Source organism: Protopterus annectens, chromosome 16.part0 (genome assembly GCF_019279795.1).
Source record: "Protopterus annectens isolate FY-2018-M chromosome 16.part0, PAN1.0, whole genome shotgun sequence".
In the NCBI taxonomy this organism is placed as follows: domain Eukaryota; kingdom Metazoa; phylum Chordata; order Ceratodontiformes; family Protopteridae; genus Protopterus; species Protopterus annectens.
The window spans coordinates 648,535,425-648,558,279 of NC_056750.1; the positions used below are offsets into that span (position 1 = coordinate 648,535,425).

Sequence of the window (22,855 nt, forward strand, 5' to 3'; positions counted from 1 at the left end):
GTGTGTGTGTGTGTGTGTGTGTGTGTGTGTGTGTGTGTGTATGGGCATGTGTGCATGCATGCATCTGCTTGTGTGTGTGTCTGTTGTTTTTAATGGTGCAGTGTGTGTGTCTATATCTCTGCCTGTGCACGAGAGACGTATTTGGCATATCATGAAATGCACTGTGAGGGAGATCAAGGATGAAGAAGAAAAATAAAGATACATTGAGATGATGATATTGAGGATGGAAGAGGATGATTAACAGCATGATCCCAGGTTAATTTACATGTGCAGTCCATACCACATGAAGGGAGGCAGGATGGTGGAAGCTCAAAAACAAAAGTGGAAGATAAGCAACGAAGAGGAGAAATGCCCAGAGCTCATTACTTTTCCTGTAGTTAGGGTACTCACTGGCTGTATAACAGCATAACAAAAAAAAAAAAAAAAAAAAAAGAACCAGTTTTATGATAAATACGTGATTACTTCAACAGTGTATGGAAAATAACTCAGAAATGCTGCAATATATATTTTTTTATTTTTTATTTTATAGGTTCATAGGTTGGTACTCGGCTATTAGCCCTAGGGCCTATGCAAGCCTAGCCATAACAATTCCCTGGATATTTCTTCCCACAATATTTAGTTCTCTGGACCCCTGTCTAGTAGGGTGACTGACATGATCCCCAGGGTGAATTTCCTATCTCCCATCCAATCATCAAAGTTCCTTTTGAAGAGGGCCAATGAGGTGCTCTGCTTGACATGTATGGGCAATCTATTCCAGAGTATGGGGAGTCTCTGGGTCAGGAACCTATCCCTCCAGCATGTTTTGTTCATTGTTATGACAAGGTGTAGATCCCTGGAGCGTGTGGCTCTGAGGGATTGGGATTTCTTTAAGTGGAGCATGTCCAACAGCTCAGGGTTTGACATGGCCTTGTATGTTAAGCAGAGATCGCCTCTGAGTAGACGATATGCCACAGAGTTTAGCTGGAGTTTTTTTAGACGGTCAGTATATGGCATCTGCTTTAGGCCTGTGATTCTTTTAGTGAGGTATTTCTGTGGCCTTTCCAGCTGTTGCAGATGTCATGTGAGGTACATACCAAACAGGGCATTATACTCTGTAATAGGTCTAATGAGGGATGAGTACAGTGGGACAATGACCTCCTTTTTTCTGGATGAAAAGCCCTTAGTGATGAGGTGTGCCACATAGAAGGATTTTCTGACTGTTGTAGTGATGTGGTTATCGAAAGTGAGACCACTGTCCACCTGTGTCCCTAAGTCTTTCATCACACTTTTGATGTTTAGTGTCCTGCCACCTATGTGGTAATTCATGGGTACATGTTTTTTTCCAAAGGGGATAACTATACAATTCTTGGCATTAAGCTTGAGCCCATGGCTCTGGCACCAGGCATCTGTTTCTGTAAGGCCCTTTTGTAGAATATCCACATCATTTGGGGATTCAATAATGGCTCCCAGTTTGCAGTCATCTGTGAACTTTGTTAGCCAGAGTCCCTTAGTGTTGGCCTGTACTTCAGAGAAGTAAATGCCAAACAAGAGTGGTCCCAGGACTGAACCCTGAGGTACTCCACTTGTCACTTGTCTGTAGCTGGATTTGGAGTCGGCTACTTTTACAGTGTGGGTTCTGTCAGTAAGCCAGTTGGCAACCCATTGAGTGATGTAGGGATTTATGCCCAGGTTAGTAAGTTTATCTATGATTCCAGAGTGGGGGATGGTGTTGAAGGCCTTGGCGAGGTCCAGTAAGGCTGTGTGGTCCATCTTACCCTCATCCACAGCTCTGGAGACTGATTAGAAGAAGTCAATCAGATTCAGGAGACGAGATTGGCCCTTCACAAACCCAAACTGGGTGGGGTCCAGTGTTTGAAGGTTGCCAGTGTCTTTGTTTATAAGTTCCATGATAATGCGTTCCATGCCCTTGCAGATCAGGCTTGTCAGATTGATGGGATGGTAGTTCCCGGGATCCAAGGCAGATCCTCCCTTGTGGAGTAGGATAACTGTAGCTGTGCACCACTCAGTGGGCACGAAGCCTGAGGTGAGGCTATGATTAAACATGGCACTTAGGTGAGGTGCCAGTTCATTTTGTAGTTCATGTAGTACACAGCCTGGGATGTCATCTGGTCCCATGGATGCTGTATTCTTAGCTTTGGAGAGTGCGGTTTCTACCTGTGTGGCAGTGATTATCGAAATTTGGCAATCTTTTGGTGTTGAGATGGGCCCTTTAGGGGGTGAGAGGGGGGTGAAGTTGGCACTAAATCGATCTGCCAGGATATTGGCAATATCCTTGGGATCAGTATATTTAATGCCATTCTGTTGTAGCTCAGAGCAGATCTGAGCATTGCCATTTAGATTCTTGACATAGCTGTAGAATGCCTTGTGGTTGTCTTTGGAATCTTTTGGCAATTTTATTTTCATAACTAGCTTTTGAGGATTTTATGAGGGATCTCAGCTTCTTACTGAGGCTGTTGAGGGGGTTTTTTGCATCCTGGGATTTTCCTCTTTTCTGCAACCGTTTCTTCCTTCTGTTGTATAGTTTGTTTATAGCAGGGGACCATCAGATTGGCTTCCTTTTTTGGAGAGGAGCATCTTGGTTCTATTTGGATGGCACGATTTATGCACAAGTGGATGTGCTTGTACAGTGTCTTAGTGTAGGATTCTGCAGTCGAACTTCCAGATCCCGTCTGCTTGGGCATTGTGAAGTTTGTCACTTCTGACTTCAGTAGCATGAAGTTGGCTTTGGAGAAGTTTTTTAAGGAGGTTTCCTTACCTAGGGGTGGGGGTGGGATGTGGATGTCAAAGGTGATTTGCTTATGGTCAGACCTGACCAATGAGGGGGTGACCACTGGTGTGGAGCATGTATCTCCCATGTTGGTAATGACCAGGTCTAGGATATTGGAGCCCCTGGTGGGACAATGGATTAGTTGATCAAGGGCGTTGGAATTTATAAATTCCAAGAACCGTTGGGAAAAGGAGTTGGTACCCGAGCAGTTTTCCAAATTAATGGTAGGTTAGTTGAAATCACCCAGTATTAGGGTGTTTGGATGTATCTTAATATTTCCCAGTATGTTTAGAAAGGTGTAGTGAGAATCTTGGGGCATGGTGGGGGATCTGTAGCAAGCTACAATTTGGATTGCAGTCTTATCTAGTGTTAGTTGCACCTGGAGAATTTCAGATGCATACTGAGAAAGTCCAACTAGACACAAGTCCTTTTTCAGTGGAGGCCCAGGGAGAAAATCTCCAGCAATAAAAAATTTAAATTATGAAAATACAAATACATATACAAGGAATAGAACTACATAAACAAATAAGAAAGAAGCAGTAAAACGCAGTAAATTTTCATCGACATATATGGGAGAAACAGTGACTAAAGTCAGAGATTTATACAGAGATTCACAAAAGTCTGTTACATGGCTTACCTTGCTAGTAAAACTGTGATAAAAAAAGAATAAGCTCTATCGTTATAAGTATTCACTTCCAAATCACTAATAACCCACAATACAAAAAAATCTGATCCCAATAAATAAAAATTTGAACTAAAACCATAAGTGGAACATTCTAAAGACTTTACCTCTAGAAGAAGCCGTAAATCCTAAATGCCCACGTCCCACCCCATATCACTAAACTCAAAACAAAAACAATCCCCTGGCTTAACAAAGAGACTAAAAAGAGAATTTCAGAAAGGAACAAAGCCTGGGATACCTGGAGAGCCACTAAAACCCCAGCAGCTAAGGTACAATTCCAACAGCTCAGAAATGAGAGGAAAAAGATCAGTCCTCCTAGATAAAAAGAAGTATTTCCTTGAGCTACAAAACAAGCACCAAAACAACCCCAAGAAATTCTGGACAGGAATAAACAACATACTGCACCCTGGGTGGCCATCCACCATTTCTCCTACCTCCTCTAATAAAATCACAAATATACCAGACGCATTTAACAAATACTTCATTGAGACTATTTTTAACCTTGTTCAAAAACAGCCTACAACCACTACCACTAATCACCCACAGCCTATGGACAAACCTAACGGGTTTATGTTACAAGACCAAAGACTCATTCTTTCGAATGCATCTTGGTCAAACATAAAAGGCTGAAAATGCAAAATATGGAAGCGGCTGTTAAGCGAATTCTTTCCCTGGGAAAGAATTCACTTGGCCGCTTTGGTACTTTGCCATTTTCAACACTGTAGTGTGGTCTCGGAGTTGGTATATTTAAGTAGGTGGGTGTGAGGGGCGCAGCCCCCCTCTTAATGTAATGTTTGAAATTGTTTTTTATTTTTTTTTGTGTTGGAACAGTGATTTTTTTCCCTTGGAAAAAAATCGCTGTCCTGACACTTCGACATTGTAAACTTTCGCTTACATAGGGTTGATTAATCACCATTCACTTTTTTAAGCGTTCGGTGATCTAAACTACCTTCCAATTTCAACCCATCCCAACCAACTATGTCAAAAAATTGCTACTTAAACTAAAACCTGCCTCACTAGCAGCTGATGGGACTACCTGCTGAATTCCTTCAGCTGGCTGCAATGAACTTGCCTTCCCTGTATCCATCCTACTAAATAGATCAATGTTAGAAACCTCAATCCCACCCATCTGGAAAACCTCCTATATTATCCCCCTCCATAAAGGTGGACCAATCTCAGCAACCCTCGCCCCATAGCCATTCTGTCTCCACTGGCCAAAATACTTGAGAAATGCATCCATCAGCAACTCATGCCATACCTGCTTAATAACCAGCTTATCTCTCTTACACAGCACGGATTTAGGCTAGCTCATAGCACTACCACTGCCTGACTTTCCTTCACAAACATTATTAAACAAAACAAACACACAGGTAAACTAACCTCGGCCACATTTCTGGGCCTATAACCTCAGCCATATTTCTGGACCTATCCAAGGCCTTGGATATGGTCAATCACCCCAAACTGATACATGCCCTTACTGACCTCATCCTAAGCAACCAAACTCTGGCTTGGTTGGAGAACTACCTACAAGGAAGACAACAAGCAGTACGAAGGGAAAATAAATTATCCTCACTGCTTCCCATCACCGCCGGGGTCCAACAAGGATCCATACTAGGTCCCCTCCTATTCTCCATTTTTACCAACAATCTTCACATTATCTGTAAATTTGCAGCAGTTATACAATATGTTGACAACTCTACACTTGTCTATTCAGCCAATGTTCCTCAGGTACTTCTTTCTATAACCCAATAAGCCTTCCATACCACAGAAAACTAGTTTCTTAGCAAATACCTAATTCTAAACACCCACAAAACAAACTATTTCTTTTCTCACACAACAAATCTACCATCACACACATTCCATTTAACATAGTCTCCAGACATGGCACCATCCTCGCCCCCCTGACACACACCAAACTGCTAGGAGTTACTATCAATAACAACCTAAGATGTGATCATCATATTAACCAAACCATTAAAAATGTCCACAAAAAACTGGGTAGTCTGTATAAAAATAAACCCTTCCTAACACAGCCTGCTAGGATAACAACTGCTCAGACTCACCTTCTCTCTACACTACTCTGTTTCTCACCCATTCTCACCAACCTACCCAAAACTGAAATGCCAAACTCAACACTTGCTGTAATCAAATTGCAAAATTCGCAACAGGGGCCCCCTATCGTGCCCACCACTGCCTATCCTTAAAACAACTTGACTGGCTTGAATTCTCTAATCTCCTGAACCGTCATCAACTATCTTTTGCCCACAGTCTCCTGTTATTCCCAGACAAAACCCCATCACATGCTAATCTGTTAGTTCCACAAGCTAATACCAGGCAACTCCACTCTAGCAATAAAAAAATTAATTAAGATCACAAAAAACAACAACACGGCAGGGGCTCCCTCTTCCCCAACCACATTGGAAAAATCTGGAACTCCCTACCCACCTCTATTACCTTCTTTTTTTTCTTTTTCTTTATGTTGTTCCCATTAGGGGATGCCACAACGGAACATCTGTTTCCATTTCTTCCTGTCCTCTGCATCTTGCTCTGTCACCCCAACCACCTGCATGTCCTCTCTCACCATATCCATAAATCTTATCTTAGGCCTTCCTCTTTTCCTCTTACCTGGCAGCTTCATTCTTAGCATCCTGTTCCCAATATATCCAGCATCCCTTCTCAGCACATGTCCAAACCAACACAATTTTGCCTCTCTGGCTTTGTCTCCAAACCGTCCAACTTGGGCAGACCTTCTAATATATTTATTCCTAATCCTATCTACCCTCGTCACACCCAGGGCAAATCTTAACATCTTTAACTCTGCGACATCCAGCTCTGACTCCTGCCTTTTTGTCAATGCCACTGGGTCTCACTACCCTCTTGTAGACCTTCCCTTTCACTCTTACTGGTCTGTCACAAATCACTCCTGACACTCTTCTCTACCCACTCCACCCTGCCTGTACTCTCTTCTTCACCTCTCTTCCATACTCGCCATTACTCTGAACTGTTGATCCCAAGTATTTAAAGTCATCCACCTTCGCCAGCTCTACTCCCTGCATCCTCAACATTCTTCTATCCTCCCTCTCATTCACACACACATATTCTGTCGTAGTCCTGCTGACCTTCATTCCTCTCCTCTCTAGAGCATATCTCCACCTCTCCAGGGTCTCCTCAACCTGTTCCCTACTCTCATTACATATCACAATGTCATCTGCAAACATTATAGTCTACGGGGACTCCTGTCTGATCTCGTCTGTCATCCTGTCCATCACCACTGCAAATAGGAAAGGGCTCATATCTGATACTTGATGTAATCCCACCTCCACCTTAAACGCATCTGTCACTCCCACTGCAGATCTCACTGCTGTCACACTACCCTTGTACATATCCTGTACCACTCTTAAATACTTCTCTGCCACTCCCGAATTCCTCACACAATACCACAACTCCTCTCTAGGCACCCTGTCATATGCTTTCTCTAAGTCCACAAAGACACAATGCAACTCCTTCTGACCTTCTCTGTACTTCTCCATCAACACTCTCAGAGCAAACATCACATCTGTAGTGCTCTTTCCTGGCATGACACCATACTGCTGATCACTAATCATTACCTCCCTTCTTAACCTAGCTTCCACTACTCTTTCTCATAATTTCATGCTGTGACTGATCAGTTTTAACCCTTTGTAGTTACTACAGCTCTGCACATCACCCTTATTCTTAAAAATCGATACCAAAACACTTTTTCTCCACTCTTCAGGCATCCTCTCACTTTCCAAGATTTCATTAAACAATCTGGTTAAAAATTCCACTGCCATTTCTTCTAAACAACTCCAAGCTTCCACAGGTATGTCATCTGGGCCACCAGCCTTTCCATTCTTCATCCTCTTCATAGCTATCCTTACTTCCTCCTTGCTAATCCGTTGCACTTCCTGATTCACTATCCCCACATCATCCAACCTTTTCTCTCTCTTATTCTCTTCGTTCATCAGCCCCTCAAAATACTCTTTCCATCTGTTCAACACACTTTCCTCACTTGTGAGTATGTTTCCCTCATTATCCTTTATCACCCTTACCTGCTTCACATCTTTACTAGCTCGGTCCCTCTGTCTAGCTAATTGGTACAGGTCCTTTTCTCCATCCTTAGTGTTCATCCTTTCATACATCTGTCCATACGCTTTATCCTTAGCCTTCACCACATCTCTCTTTGCCATGCATCTCATCTCCTTATACTCCTGTCTACTTTCTTCATTTCTCTGACAATCCCACTTCTTCTTCGCCAACCTCTTCCTCTGTAAACTCTCCTGTACTTCCTCATTCCACCACCAGGTCTCCTTGTCCTCTTTCCTCTGTCCAGATGTCACACCAAGCACCTTTCTAGCAGTCTCCCTTACTAGCTCTGCTGTAGTTACCCAGCTGTTTGGTAACTCTTCACTGCCACCCAGTGCCTGTCTTAACTCTTCTCTGAACTCCACTTCACAATCACCCTTTTTCAATTTTCACCATTTGATCCTTGGTGCTGCCCTCACACTCCTCCTCCTCTTCTTGATCAGCAACGGCATTCTACAGACCACCATTCTTTGCTGCCTAACTACACTTTCCCCTGTCACCACTTTACAGTCTCCAATCTCCTTCAAACTGGCCCTCCTGCATAGGATATAATCCACCTGTGTGCATCTCCCCCCACTCTTGTATGTCACCCTATGCTCCTCCCTCTTGATAAAATACATCTTCACCACTGCCATGTCCATCCTTGTTACAAAATCCACTACCATCTGACCTTCTGCATTCCTTTCCTTAACGCCATACTTACCCATCACTTCCTCATCCCCTCTCTTCCAACATGCCCATTAAAATCTGCTCTGATTACCACTCTCTCACCCTTGAGTGCAATCATCACCACTTCATCCAACTCACTCCAAAATTTTTCTTTCTCACCCATCGCACACCCAACTTGCGGAGCATATTCACTAATAGCATTCATCATTACAACATCAATTTCCAGCTTCATAAACATCACTCTATCTGACACTCTTTTCACCTCCAAAACAGTCTTGGCATACTGTTCCTTCAGGATAACCCCTACCCCATTTCTCCTCCCATCCACACCATGATAGAACAATTTGAACGCACCTCCAATACACCTAGCGTTAATTCCCTTCCACCTGGTCTCTTGCACACACAATATATCAACCTTCCCTCTGTCCATCATATCACCTGATACAACCCTCCCCATTTATCCGGACTTGGGACCGGCACAAAGAAATGTACTGGCTTATGCATCCCCAGTATTACCTCAGCTGTCTCAAAGGCCACATTTAAAAGACTTCTGAAGGACACCTAAAGCACTCAAGGATCTGCACGTTCCCAACCTGGCCAACTTCAACCCCCCCTTGCTTTCCCTGCCCACTACTACAGCCTCATCTCCAACACTGACAGCCACTCTAACTTCCGCCAGCTCCATCCAGTATACCACCCCATACTCCTTTTCACTCATATACCATTGCCAGATTTGTAAATTAGCTATCCACTAACTACTTCACACACTCTATACCTCTACATCTACTACATATATTAATGCCTCACTTTCCTGCCTCTCATACCTATCCTATCATCCGCTCAACCTTCCCTATCTCTCCCCTGTTAATATTCTCCTCTATGTACCCCCTGTTACTTTTTTCCCCACTACCTACCAACCTGGCCAACTGCTCCAATAATTTATCCTACACTACCTCACCACTATGAAATATCTAATCCATAAACTGATTATCTGTGTGTACTCTGTACAATACTGTTAAACCTGAACCTCACTTTGCCTTAAACTGACCTATATGTTAACTTGAACTAAATATGTTACTTGTCTATGTTAAGACTGTTACTTTCTATGAATTTGAACACCTCTGTGTTCCTTGTAATGATTGTCTGAATTTTACTGTGCTGAGGATAGAGACGAACACCCTAGATAAAACAAGAAATAAGTGATATAACAATTGCTGCCATGTGTAGGAGAGGCCAGAAAGAAATTCAGGTGAAATCTGATAAGTCTTAATATAATGCCTTTTGTGAAGAAGCTGACATTGAACACTAATAAAACCAACAACATTGTATTCAGTTCCCTTAAGAAATTCAAGGATTTCAGGACATCCCATATTTCTGACTACTTAGTGTTATATTATTTTAAGTATTTAGAGTTTAGCTAGACTGCCATACTAACATTCATGTTAAAACTTGCATAGACATTGTACTTCAGATAACTCAGAATAACTTACATATCTTCAACGTCCCTTTATAGGAAACCAGAAGTGACGTGAGAGTTGACCTGCTGATATCTAAATTGGAACATGCTATCCTGGTGATCACTCTTAACTGCTCAGATAGTCTCAGTAGAGTTTTTGGTTTATAGTTCTATTTTATCCCTCTATGTAGCCCTGCTAGTCATTTAGTAAGGTAGACTGGCTCAGCTACAGCAGCCTGTTGCAGGCAACGTGCATACCTCCCAACTCTCTATATTTTTGCAGCGTGTTCAGATTTTTGCCTTATATTTATTGTCTGTTCCTCATAAAATTCATGTCTTTTTGGAAAAGCATTCAATGCAGTGATGAAATAATGACATTTGAGGTTCAGACTTCATTTTCTTAAGAAAATGCATGTTAACACAAAATTTATAAAAGCAATATTTAAAATCTGCCCTTATTTTTTGGCATTTGCCTTTGCCGCCCCATTTTTTTTTGGCTATGTCTAGATTTCTTGTGTTAAGAGGTTGAGAGGTATGATAACGCTCCTTGCCTTTAATGTTCTTTAGGAGGCGTGTTTCCTAGGTCTACTTACAGAGCTGGATGAGACCCCAAGACAGGGAGCATTGTCTGTTTAAAGGCCTTCCTCACAATGATGGTTGGGCAGAAAGCCTTTAAGATTATATCAGCAACTTTGAACTTACTCCCTGCACACACTAGGAATGAACACAATTAGGATGAATTCTGGCACAAACTGCTAACTCACTGAACTGTTGCTTGAAAACATAATTGCTGCAAAGCTATGGATGTGGACTTAATTTGCTAGAACATATACTGTATTTACTCTGGTCCTGTATTAAATCTTAAGAATGTAGCTTAAATGGTTTATAATCACTAAAGTCAATTGTTATAGATTGCCAAGTCCTTATCCTCCTAAATTGTTGATTTATGCATACTGTTAGAGCCTGGCACTTAAACATTTCAGTTGCACACATTGTATTTAAATGTTATATTGTAATAGTAATGTGCCTATAGAAATTACCTACGTTTAATATGTGATACAATGGTGTGCTGTCCTAATGTATAAGAAGTACGATTTTTGTACTTTGCATTTGCATCTTCACTTAGGTCATGGCTGAAAAGCTTACATGAACTAGGCCACCTATGTTTTTAACAAACAAATGAAAAAAAGAAGACAGGATGAGACAGAGAATACAGTGGACAAAGGGAATATCTGACTGTTTCTGCTATGGCAATACCTGTAGCATCAAATGTTCATGTCTGCAAAGGTGAAAAATAAGGAAAATAATCTGTGACAACTTTATTCTAACTGCAAGCTTGCTGTGTGTCCCCTACAACTACAAAATCGTATTGCTCCTGCTGCAATTATTGTTGATCAGGGAAAGTGACATTCCTGATCACAGCAAATTTGGATGAAAAATGCAATCTCTTACTATACATACTATACAAATAACATTTTTAATTGTCCAGGCATCATATAATTAATTGACAGAGAATTTTTTTTTTAACCAAGTCATATTCTTCCCAAAGTCCAGAAAAAAGATAGCAAAGATAATTTGGCAGAAGTAAAGTATGGGTGAGGGATAAGAGATAGCTACATAAATTTTTTGAGATATGTTGAGTAAAATTTTGATTTTCAGACAGAATCCAAAAGAACTGCTCTCTGTGTAAGTCTGCTCTGATTCCAAATGACTTGCTCTTAGTGTAAGTGACTTACTTCGGTGTGAGGCCTAGCTATAAACAGGCTTGCTATGGGAACCAGATTCCAAATCACCTGCTGTCAGTGTAAGTGGTCACTGAGACTGAGAGCAAGTCTTTTGGAATCAAGGCCTTTATTTTGCTGAAATGCAGAATTCTGACGAAGGAATACTAAATTAATTTTTTTCTTTTGTAACATTGGGATTGGACATCCTTAGAGGATTTCCCTTTCACCATGGATAAGTGATCTCCAAATTAGGATATAAATAGTGGGGTTAAGAGGAAAAGCATGCCATATTGCTGGTGGGTACTGGGATGGCTTGCACCTGCAACACTTTTTTCACAGAGTGATTGTTATACTTTTGGGCTCGCACTTTTTTTCTGGCTGTGCTAATCAGTCAGTGTCATATGATTTGGATGGTTTAACATCAATCTTATAAGTTAGAACCTTAGGCAATAGAAGGATCTGGTAGGGGTAGGTTAGGGGGAAGAAATGTTAGCATGCTAGAGGACAGGCAAAAACACAGCTCCCAACTGTTTCTGATTTTCAAAGACTTCCCTGATTTTTCAATTTGAATTTGTGATAAAACAGGTTGGACTACACTCAATGAATAATAATAGGCATTAAAATTATAATAATATTATTGTTCAGAAAAAATATATATTAATAAAAGTTTTCTCATGCTGTTGAGTTTTTAAGTGGATAGTGTCAATACTTAAAAAAATCCCTGATGTTGGTCTTCTGCTGTCCTTTTTTTGTGCTTTGTGCCTGATTTTTTTATGTAAGAATTTGAGACAGAAAATGCTACCCTGGATGCCATGGGATGGTTATACCAGCATGAGCTGACAGGGAAGGGAAAGGGAAAGGAAAGTAATTACGGAAAAAGCAGAGAAGAAACTGAATGGACTTTGGTGAGGCAAGGTACAGGGTTAGGCAAGCTTTCTTCTTCTGTGATGAAAGGGTTGGCATTATGGCTGTGGTCCTTCCTGCACCCCAAAGCGATATGTGATATTTGAATTAGGAGTCGTATGAATTGCCTCAAATCGTGTGCAAATGCTCATGCATGTGTGTGTTTGTGTGTGCACATCCACATGCTTATTTTTGTGCATGCACTGTGATGGACTGACACCCCTTCCCAGAATGGTTCTCTGTCTTTTGCCCTTTGCATGGTGGCATAAGCTTCTACTCTCTGAATAACTTAAATCTGCTATCAGAAAAAGAAAGAGTGAGTGAAAAATGAATGAGTGAGAGAGTGAAATGATGTCTAATCAGACTATACAGTTTGTCTTTAGAAACCAGAGATGTGTCACAACATTGAAAAAAGGTTCTTATGATTAAAGGTGAGGCCAGGAAGGATTAAGACGCTTGCAGGCCTCTTGGTATCTTGTACTACTTTGGAAGAGTATTGAAAATGTTCTGTGTGGCAGGGTATCAGGGTTTCTGTTTCTGAATTCTACTTCTGTCACAGATGAGCCATGGCACAGTATAATACAGCAACAGTTTTGCAGGTCTAGTCTTATGCTCTTCTTTGACTTGGGTGCCATTGAACTGGGAAGTCAGATCCCTGTGGTTGTCCTGAATTTAGTAAACCCGTAGACACCATGTCCTACAGATAGTTGGGTGGGACGGTTAAATGACACATATAAGACCCATGACAATGAATGGCGTATGAAATTAATGACTGTTCAGAAGTAAATTGGCAGGCTAGTGGTGGCACGTAATGTCTGAGGAAATGCTGAGGACCATGGGGATCAGTACTAGCACCAGTCATGCTCAGCACATCTGTTTCAGGTGTCATACTGGGGTTAAAGAATAGGATCAGCCATTCAGTAGTTGCACAGGGAATGGGGGGACATTCTGTAGTGACAGAAATAGAAGAGTGCTGTATAGGCAGACAGGTGGCATGTATGATTTAATAAAAAATAAGAAACAAGACCATGCATTTTGATGGGGATGTATGAAAATATTGCATGTAGGAGTGTTCTTATGAATCAGAGGGTCATAAATTATGTCAGCTAAATTCTGCAATATGCTATGAAAGGGGATTAGTAAATGCTAACAAGCTGCTGTAGTACGTAGGCATGGAGGTCAGAGATGGTGATGTCATTCTTCAATGTACAGAACAGACGATAACTGGTAAAACTAGAGTACTGTGTATAGTTCTTATGAACATACAGACAAATAACTACATAAACAGTGTCACAGAGTAAACTACCACTGCAAAAAATAAACTCCACAGAAACACAACCTCAAATGTCAAGTATTTTAACAAATATTTTTTTACACTACCTTACTTGAAATATTTACATTTTTTATTACTGCAATATTATGTTTACTACTGGACATTTATTAACATGTACATTTTTATCATTTGACTTGTGGTTATAAGAATGCGTTCTTTATTTTTGTATTTGTTCTAATGGAGTCCTATATGAACGAAAGCGCTAAATGTATTAATATTAAAAATGTTTCTCCATTTGAGGTTGCGTTTTTGAGATATTTTGTTCCATACAGACAAAAACAGATGTGAGTGGTAGAAATTGTGCAAAGTAAGAATTTTCAGCATGATGAGGAAAAGGAGGGATAATGGTTGTGAGGACAGGCTTGAACCATTTAGCATTCGTATACTGGAAAGGGGATTGATACTTGTGGGTACAGGGATAATGAGCCTGAGCAACTGCTACAACCTTCTACATTGGCCTGTGACCCAGCCACTACCTGAGTGTACATGAGTAAGACAACACTGTAGTCTAAGTGTACCAGTTAGTGTTTTCTTAGTTTTTGAGTTTGAGATGAACCAACTGCTGATCCAAAAAGGTGCTGATTTATATGATATGATTAAAATGGTTAGAAGGGGTGATGTAGTAAAAGTAGTCAGAAGTTGTACCACTGCCTGAGGTATATTTTTCTTTGAGAAGTTTCTTTTATCAGGGAAATGTTGCAACCACAAAAGAAGATATTTTTAAACATTGGATGGCGCAGTGGTGCAGTGGTAGTGTTGTCGCCTCATAGTAAAAGGTTCTCCGGGTTTGACTCTCGGCTGAAGTGCCTTCTGTGCAAAGTCTGCATGTCTTCCCTGCATTCATGTGGGTTTTCTCCGGGTACTCCGGATTCCTCCCATGTTACAAAGACATACGTCTGGAGCATTTCTCCCTGGGCCTCCGCTGAAAATTGGCTTTGTTCCAAGTTGGACTTTCCCAAACTAAATTTCATCAAACTAAAACACTATAAATATAAAAATGCATATATCTAATAATAGCTAGTAAATATGCATCCATGTGTATTAGTGTGCATAAAAACTAAGTTATTAACAGCTCAGAAAAAAAAGTCAATGTTTTCCAAAAAAAAAAAAAACTGCCATGGCAGTTTTCATGTTTACAGCCCCAATAACATATTTATACAAGTAGGAAAAAACACACAAAAATACAGAAAACAGTGGATGAAGTAAACTACTAATGTATAAAAGTGTGCAGAGCTGTGCATGAGGGTCCACCAGTATGGTAAATGGGGGAATTACACCAATACTACATGGTAATACTGGCATGAAAAAAATGCGTGTTTTCAATTTACGGTTTAAATCTCTGGTGTGATCTATTAAATTTAATCAAAGCAGAATTGAGGTTAAAGTAACTAAACATATATATATTTATACACATTCTACACATCATTTTTATAATTATGTAGTATATTTTTATTAAATAAAAATATTCCTCAAAAAATTCCCTAAAAAAACTTTACAGATTGTGTGGCAGCTTATGTAAATTCATTTAAGCAACAGGGGAATAAGGGATGTCTTGCTCAATACCAGGATAAACTTTATCTGTAAATGTGCAGAAATACCTATTCATACCTTGCATCTCCCTACTTTTCCTTCTTCACTCACTTCCTTACTTCTATTAATTTCTTTTCCATGGCTTTCTCTCTGAACATACCATAAACCTGTTTCTCTCTCACTTCATATTGCAATTCCTGTTTCTGTTATACGAGCTTACCTTTAATTTATCTATAAACTGGCAAAAATGTCTCTAATAATTAAATCACTGTCATATAACTTGCATCTATTCTTAACTAATGTTTTCATATTATGCCTAATTTTGTATAATTATTTAAACTGTGGCTGTTTTTCTTTTATTTTTAAAGACTGCAAAATTATTTTTCTTAAAATGTTTTGTAGTACTTTGGAGCTTTCCTCTCTGGGTCTCACCTGAAAATGGACTTCTACGCAGCTGGACTTTCCCAGTAGTTCAGTGTCAATAAATAAATGAAAGTAAGGCTAAAAATTTTTTTTTAATGGTGGTTGTTTGCAACTAATCTGTTGACAGTAGTCTGTATCAGATTGGTGCTTGCCAGCCGTATTTTATTTAGCCAGTGCTAGAAAGTGTTGCCTGTAGAGAACAGCTCAAGAAGAAGATCTGGCAGTTATAAGTACTCCTAATTTGAATCATTCTTACAGCGTTAGTGTGCAGGAGGTGATAAAAAATGGGATGCTAGGGCATGCACCCACAGGAAGTGCACTCAAGAAATGCTGAGGACGTTGCTTTATTGTATAGGGCTGTATGGACACATCTGGAGTACTGTGACCAAGTGAGTGGAATAGCTGAAGTATGGGGAAAGCCTGACCCTGTCATGTACTTCCTGGAAGACAGAACAGTATATTGAGATGTAAGGGACTGTCAGTGGGATGGAAGCAGGTGTTCTGAGGAAAAGATTGCAGGGGGATGAGGGAATATGCCCAAGTCCTGGAAGTCTGGTGATTCAAATGTGACTTGAAGAAGTACATCTTCAGAGAGACAGAGAGAGAGAGAGAGGAGGAGGGAGGGAGAGAGCGAAGATACTTTAAATCCAGTTGCTGAAGGTAGTGTTAAAAATGATGACTGAATCACTGTAGGGCTACCTCAGACAAATGGAAAATGTGATGGAGTGGACATCAGGGAGGACAGTTGCTTCAGGCCTCACTACAACACTCAGGTAGACTACATGGATCACAGGTCTTTCCTTAATATATGGTACCAGGAGTACCTGCACCAAAAACCTAAACCTTTGTTGTTGTATTAACAATAGATGATGATACTGCAAATATTTAACCTAGTACATTCCATATTAATGGAACAGACTCCCTCTGTTTATTAATACCCAGCCTACTTTTAAACCTAGGCATAATAAGTGGATAGATAATTGCAAATTTACCCCTAGAATATGTGGCAATAGTATTCTTGATATGGGCAGCTAATATTTTAGAATGTTAGTGGATTATTTGGCTAAACGTCCTGATAGCCTTCCAGGATGCAGGCTTAGTACCTATCTAAGATGTCTGTAGATGTTTATTTTTTTCTCTTTATGTTATGGATTGATATTTTACTGTTGTGAGTTAGAGTGGTACTTGTAGAATGAGCAGCATTTACTCATTCATGGGCACGTGATAAAGAAAGAATTGATAGTTCTTCATGCACAATCACATGAGAAGAATAGGTGAGCAGAGCAAATTCAAACATGTTAATTAAATTGAAACAAGTAAATGGTTTTAAAAATGAAACTAACATTTCAGAAGCCTGAAATGGAAGGCCTAGCCCCTTTGTTTAAATACACTGTTGTCATCCTATAGATTGAGTTAATGTATTCTCGATAGTAAAGTATTTTTTTCTGCTTTCCTTCATTCAGTTTTCTGCTTTTTCCTTGTACCTTACCTTCTTTCATCCCTCCTCTTTGTCTTTCATTTACAGTGTCTGAATGCCTTTTCCCAATGAATTTCTAAGCAGGCAGACTGCAGATTAACAAGTGACAGTTGAAGGGGAGGGGAAGCAAAGTCTGAAATGGAATTTTATCTGTGCAAATAAAAAAAAATCATTCGGGCACAAAATGAGGCTCCTGTTTCAAGCTGCCTTTATGACCTTGACTTCACAATGTGCTTACACTCACTAATTCATTATTCATCTCCCCTCCCCAGGTTTCTCTTGCTGTGTGCCCCCCTCCTCTTTTGTTTCATTTCTGCTTCAGCAGCTCATTGTTTCTTCTCATTAAGTCCCTGATAGTCTTCCTGTGTTTTACAGGCTATTCCTTTAAGCACTGCGAGGTTCAGTGTTTGCACTGTTTGCAGTATACGGTGGAAAAAATGATAGCCCACAAGGAGGTGAAGATGCTTGTTGATAGTAGTTTCATTAAGTCTTGCATCTGGTTGCATAGATCCATTAAAAAACAGCTTTCTCAATAAGCTTCTAGAATATGACTGTAATGCAAAATTTACTGACTTTTTTATGGTATATTAACTCCATCAGTTGTGACATTATTGACAGAGGTAGTCATTGCTGATACTGAAGCACCAAACTTTCTTTATATCAGTGAGGGTAGGTAATTTTGTTATGACAACAAAAGTTTCAGATCCCCTCTCTACAGAAAAAAAATATTCCTATCTCTTATAGTCAGACATTTATTTCTTCATTGCTTACAAGCCCTTCATGATAAATGCAACACTTTTTCTTATGCCTGGTTCTTGTAAATATTCATTTACTGCGTCCTGGGTTTCTTACTACCCTTGTTACTGTTTAACATGTATTACTCTTATAAAGCCTACATCAGTTAACTTTATTGTATGCCCTTTTTGAAAAAAAAAATGTTAATGGGGTAAAACGCCTTGGTATAAACACTCCTTTCCAAGAGGGACCTAAGTGTACTGTTTTTTTAAATTACTTTTGTGTTCAACACACTAGGTGAACTGGAACTGAATGAATTAGACCTAAGACTACAAGGTAGGCTTGCTAGCAGCTCATAACCTGTATTATCTGACTAAACTGCCACTGCCTGTAGCCAAAAGATGCTGTTTTGTGATTACACCCCAATAGTACCCAAGAAGATTGCATGAGATGTTTTCTTTGTTTTGCACGATCCTTACATTGTTTATGAATAATCTAAACATTTCTATAAATACAGTACTACTGACTGAATTTCGTATTTAATTAAATGTATTGCTTTTCAGTAACCAGACATAGCTACACTGTGACCAAATAAATAAATACCTTTCATGTCCTTATTTTCATAGTATTGGCAAGGTGTCACATAAACTGGTCTGCATTGTTTCTCTGGCGATTTTAATTCAGAGAAATAGAAAGGATCATTATTAAGCATTATTACTGCTTATTTTCAGAATACAAAACAGTCAGAGAGAGAGAGAGAGAGAGAGTTGATGGCAGACTGTAGAGTTTTAAAGAACAGTTTCAGTATTAGCATGGATCTGTGATTTCATGGGGTGCATCTTTAGACATGGTTGAAGATAAGGGGGGCTTGGCATAATGGATAAGGTCTTACCCTCACAATTCCAAGGTACAAGGTTTGATTATGACCTCTACTTATTGGGTAGGCTTGCAATAGTCTTCAGACTAATATAAACCTATGATTAACTGACTTGTATACAGACAGTTAGCTTCTTTCTCATTTATCTCATTATATCCGAGTGACGCCTCCAGGTGCATCTGCAGTTAACTCCTACTGACGCCTCTAGGTGTCAAATATTGTTTGTTCATATTTGTATCAATAATTCCGAAAATCATGCTATATACAAAGTTTTAAAATATTTCATCTTAAATCTTACACAATGGCAAACTCAACTGCATTAATATTTGACTTCTGTCTAGTGCAGGTAAATAGATATTAACTGCTGTTTTTATGATATTAATTCATATAGATATAATTTTCACATTTGTCTACGTATCTCAACAACTAAGTAACAGACAGAACTCCTTAGTCTCATACGAAAGCTCTCACGCAGATGAATAAAATGCTGTTGACAGTATGTGTGTAACTTGAGTGCTTTTTGAGATATTGTAAGTTTACAAAATATTGCAAATGTAATAGTTACTGTGTTTGCATAGACTTATAAAATTGGGTTTAAGACCTAGAAACTAAAGAATACTACCAGTATAAAAATAGTTTGTGCTGAACAGTTTGCCAAGTATACATCTTATATAACCCCTATGTTTCCAGAGATATGAACATTTGTTTGAAATGTAAAGACATAATTTGATTCTGTTGAAAGGCTTAGACTCCGCCCATTGGAAGTTACAGTGCAAACTTCCTGAGCTCCATTGGAGTGAGAAACTGATATTCACCCATTGAGCACAAGTCATTTCTTAAGGCTTGCTAAATTCCTTACCTTGTTATCAAGCTGCTGTAGTAGAAGCTGAAACAAATGCAAATCCACTCCTGTTCTGGTCACTGAGATGATCAACTTATGGTGCTGCCCTTGTTGGTAAAACCATTCCTTTATGCCATCTCAGATATATTTCTTGATATGACCAGTGAACAGGTATTTTCATACACCTGGTTATGTGAAAGGGTTGCAGGGACTATGGTAATATAAATGTATGGATTGAAGTCTTTTTCTAATATTAGATGCCTTATTGCCTGTTTAAACTTATTAATTTTTCCATACAGATTCTGAGATCTTTGACTTCTTGGAGGACTGGAGCAAGGAATAACATAAAAGGGAAATTAGTTGAATATGTCCCATAAAGAATGTTGCCTGATTAGTCCAAAATCTTAGTTTAACGTCTGACTCAAAGGTATTGCCTCATTAGGTCATTATGCTTCAATTTATTATTAAATGCTAAATGATCTCCTGATAGTCTGTCCCTTAAAGAGTAATGCACAACTACTTACTACTTTTCTGATTTTTGAGACAGTCCGTTGATTTTCATAGTTTAGTGAGCCCCAAAAAATGTACACAGCAGTTTTCTGACCTATGTTCATACATTAGTCCCAGCAGCTTGATATAATGGACTTTAACATTCATTTATTATTCATGACCTTCCACTAGAGCAGTTTTCTCATCTGGCCCATGTGCAATTCCGAATTTGTTTGTTGGATTTGTTTAATATAGGTATACACCTGAATTTGCATCAGGAAAACACAACAGACATCAGAAAATAACACTCAAATGGGTTTGGCTGTCTTCTGCTTAGTAGTTGTTCATTATGTGTGTGATGTGAAAGAAGTGACCAATGACTTTACATCATGTATAATTACTATAGCAGAGCCTTAGCTAGGTCAGCCAGTGCTATGGGCATTGTAGTCCCCAGAGTGACAGCCAGTCAAACTGAAAATGGTTACTAGCATAAACACATTCATTTAAAGAATGACTGTGTTTATTGTACTCACATCTGTTCAACAATTGTGACATGTTGATCATTTCCACTAACAGCTTGCATCCAGGACAACTACCCACCTACTTCTCCCTGCCCTAGATATGGTACTGCATTATGAAAGTTCGCTTGATCCATATTACCTAAATCTTCAAGCCTCTTCTTTTTACCTTCTGCTTTTATCCATTCACTCAGACTTCATTTGATCTTTGATTTATTCTGTAATTATCCACTTCATCTAGTTTATTTTAGTGACATGTAGTAACGTATTAGTAGAACTCTAATTTTGGGAATAAAACATTTTGTCATTAGCCATCCTTGACCCTGTGGATAATTGATTTGTTATTTTATAGCATTTTCAGTTATGTGAAAACTTTGTCAGTAATCAGGTCAATATGGTGGTAAAATGATAGTGTTGGGTAAAGGATTAACCCAAAGTGTTTAACAGTATGACACTAGTAAGATATGTTTAATTAGTGGGTCAGTTATAATGATTTGGCAAGGCTACTTAGTTTTTTTATGCAATTTACAAGCCCTTGCAGGTCTTGAACCCAGGACCCTGCACACCATAGCCTATGCCATTCACCACCACTAAGCCACCTCAGCCTTAGTACCAAAAAAATCATATAGTCATATTTTTTGTAGTTGATAGTAAGATGATTTTTGGAAGTCCAATGCAGGAGTGTAGTAAAATTGTCGTTAAGCTTAGTTTGCAATAAAGTGGTATATTTTTATGAGTTTTGAATGAAAAGATCATCTGCTTACATTGTTACATTGAGGAAGGAGAGGTCATTCAAAAGAGAGAAAAGACAATTGTTGCACAGAAAGAAGTCTGGGGGCACCCAATGTGAGAGTTGCTGTACTTGATATGTTTGAACCACAGCTTACCCTGAATGGTCAATTATGCTGACAGTTAGAGAACCAGTGTAGTACACTGTGGCTAACTAAAGTTTAATGCTACTAGGCTTTTATTAGGCTATTGTGGCTAACAGTACCCATGGCTCTGGTCATTTCAATAAAAAGACCACCTGCAGTGAGGCTATTCATGTTGGAATAAATTATATTAGTAGCAGTATAGATGGCTGTTATGGTACTAAAGCCATTTGTACTACTATGCTGGTTATCTTTAAGTAGATCATATTTGGTAATATAATCAGCTAGCTTTTGCAGGTTAAATTTTCTATTGTGTTTTTAGATGGCCAACATCTGAGATTGGTGTATAGGTATGTGGTCATTACAGTTATACAATTTGGGGAGATATTATGCAAGCATGTCTGAATTGACTTAGGAGCAGTATAGTGGACAGAGAAGGACTGTAAATGTTGTTAAATTGTTTTGCTAGGTATGGGGCTGCCATTTTAAGCAAGGCAGGATGTGGTATACTGTGTGTAGGATCTTACATCAGATTTGTTCAGCAGTTTGAGGGCCATGGGAGATATTTTTAAAAAATGAAGATGTAATATAGTCAGACAAAACTCTTAGGTTTGGAGAAAATGTGGGATTATGATAAGGGTTTAAGCTCTAGTTGGAGTTTGAGAGAAGATAGTCTTTGTAGATATTTATTTTATTTTATTTATAGTTTGTTTGCCAGGATAGTCCTTTGGCCCATGAGGAGCCTGTTTTCAACGGAGTCCTGGGGAGAAAAGCTCCAGAAAATTACAAATTACAGATTTAACATAAGAGTAAGGTATTCGAGAAATGTAATGCGCACAAATGAAGCAAAATTAAACAAATAGAAAAACACATATTAGTGGAGTTCACATATTACTACAATGCAATAAGATTAATATTTACAGTCACAATTTTTAACAGTGTAACATATTAGCAATAACATTAACAGCCTACATTTTTTAAACAGTTATGCTAATTCATGCAGTTAATTTCTAGGCTACTGATCTGCACCATTCTAAGAGTTATGCTAATTCCTAGAAAGCTAACAGTACCAATGGCTCTGTAGATAAGTAACTGGAGAGGCAGGACAGTGCATATGAGTGCATTTTTACTCTGCTCCTTATAACATGCATGGCTGTCTAGAAGAGATAAGGAGATCAGTCTGTTTGTTTCTAACGTATGTGGCTTTGGTGGACTTGAGCATTCTGCATTTTTAGCTTCAAATCGGAATTACTAGTCTCATAACTGAGAGTCCCAGAATTACAAAAAAAAAAATATATATATATATATATATATATATATATATATATATATATATATATATATATATATATATATATATATATATATATATATATATATACACACACACAGAGGAGAACAAGGAATGTGCTAACAGTAGCCATTTTCCTTTAAAACTGTTTTTTTATAATGGGG

The 22,855-nt window shown here is 39.0% G+C and overlaps 1 protein-coding gene across 1 annotated transcript in view; it reads left to right on the top strand.

Annotated features, from left to right (window-relative positions):
* Positions 1-22,855, top strand: part of LOC122790920 (zinc finger homeobox protein 2-like) — a 515,963-nt gene that overhangs the window by 345,292 nt on the left and 147,816 nt on the right. The window lies entirely within an intron of this gene.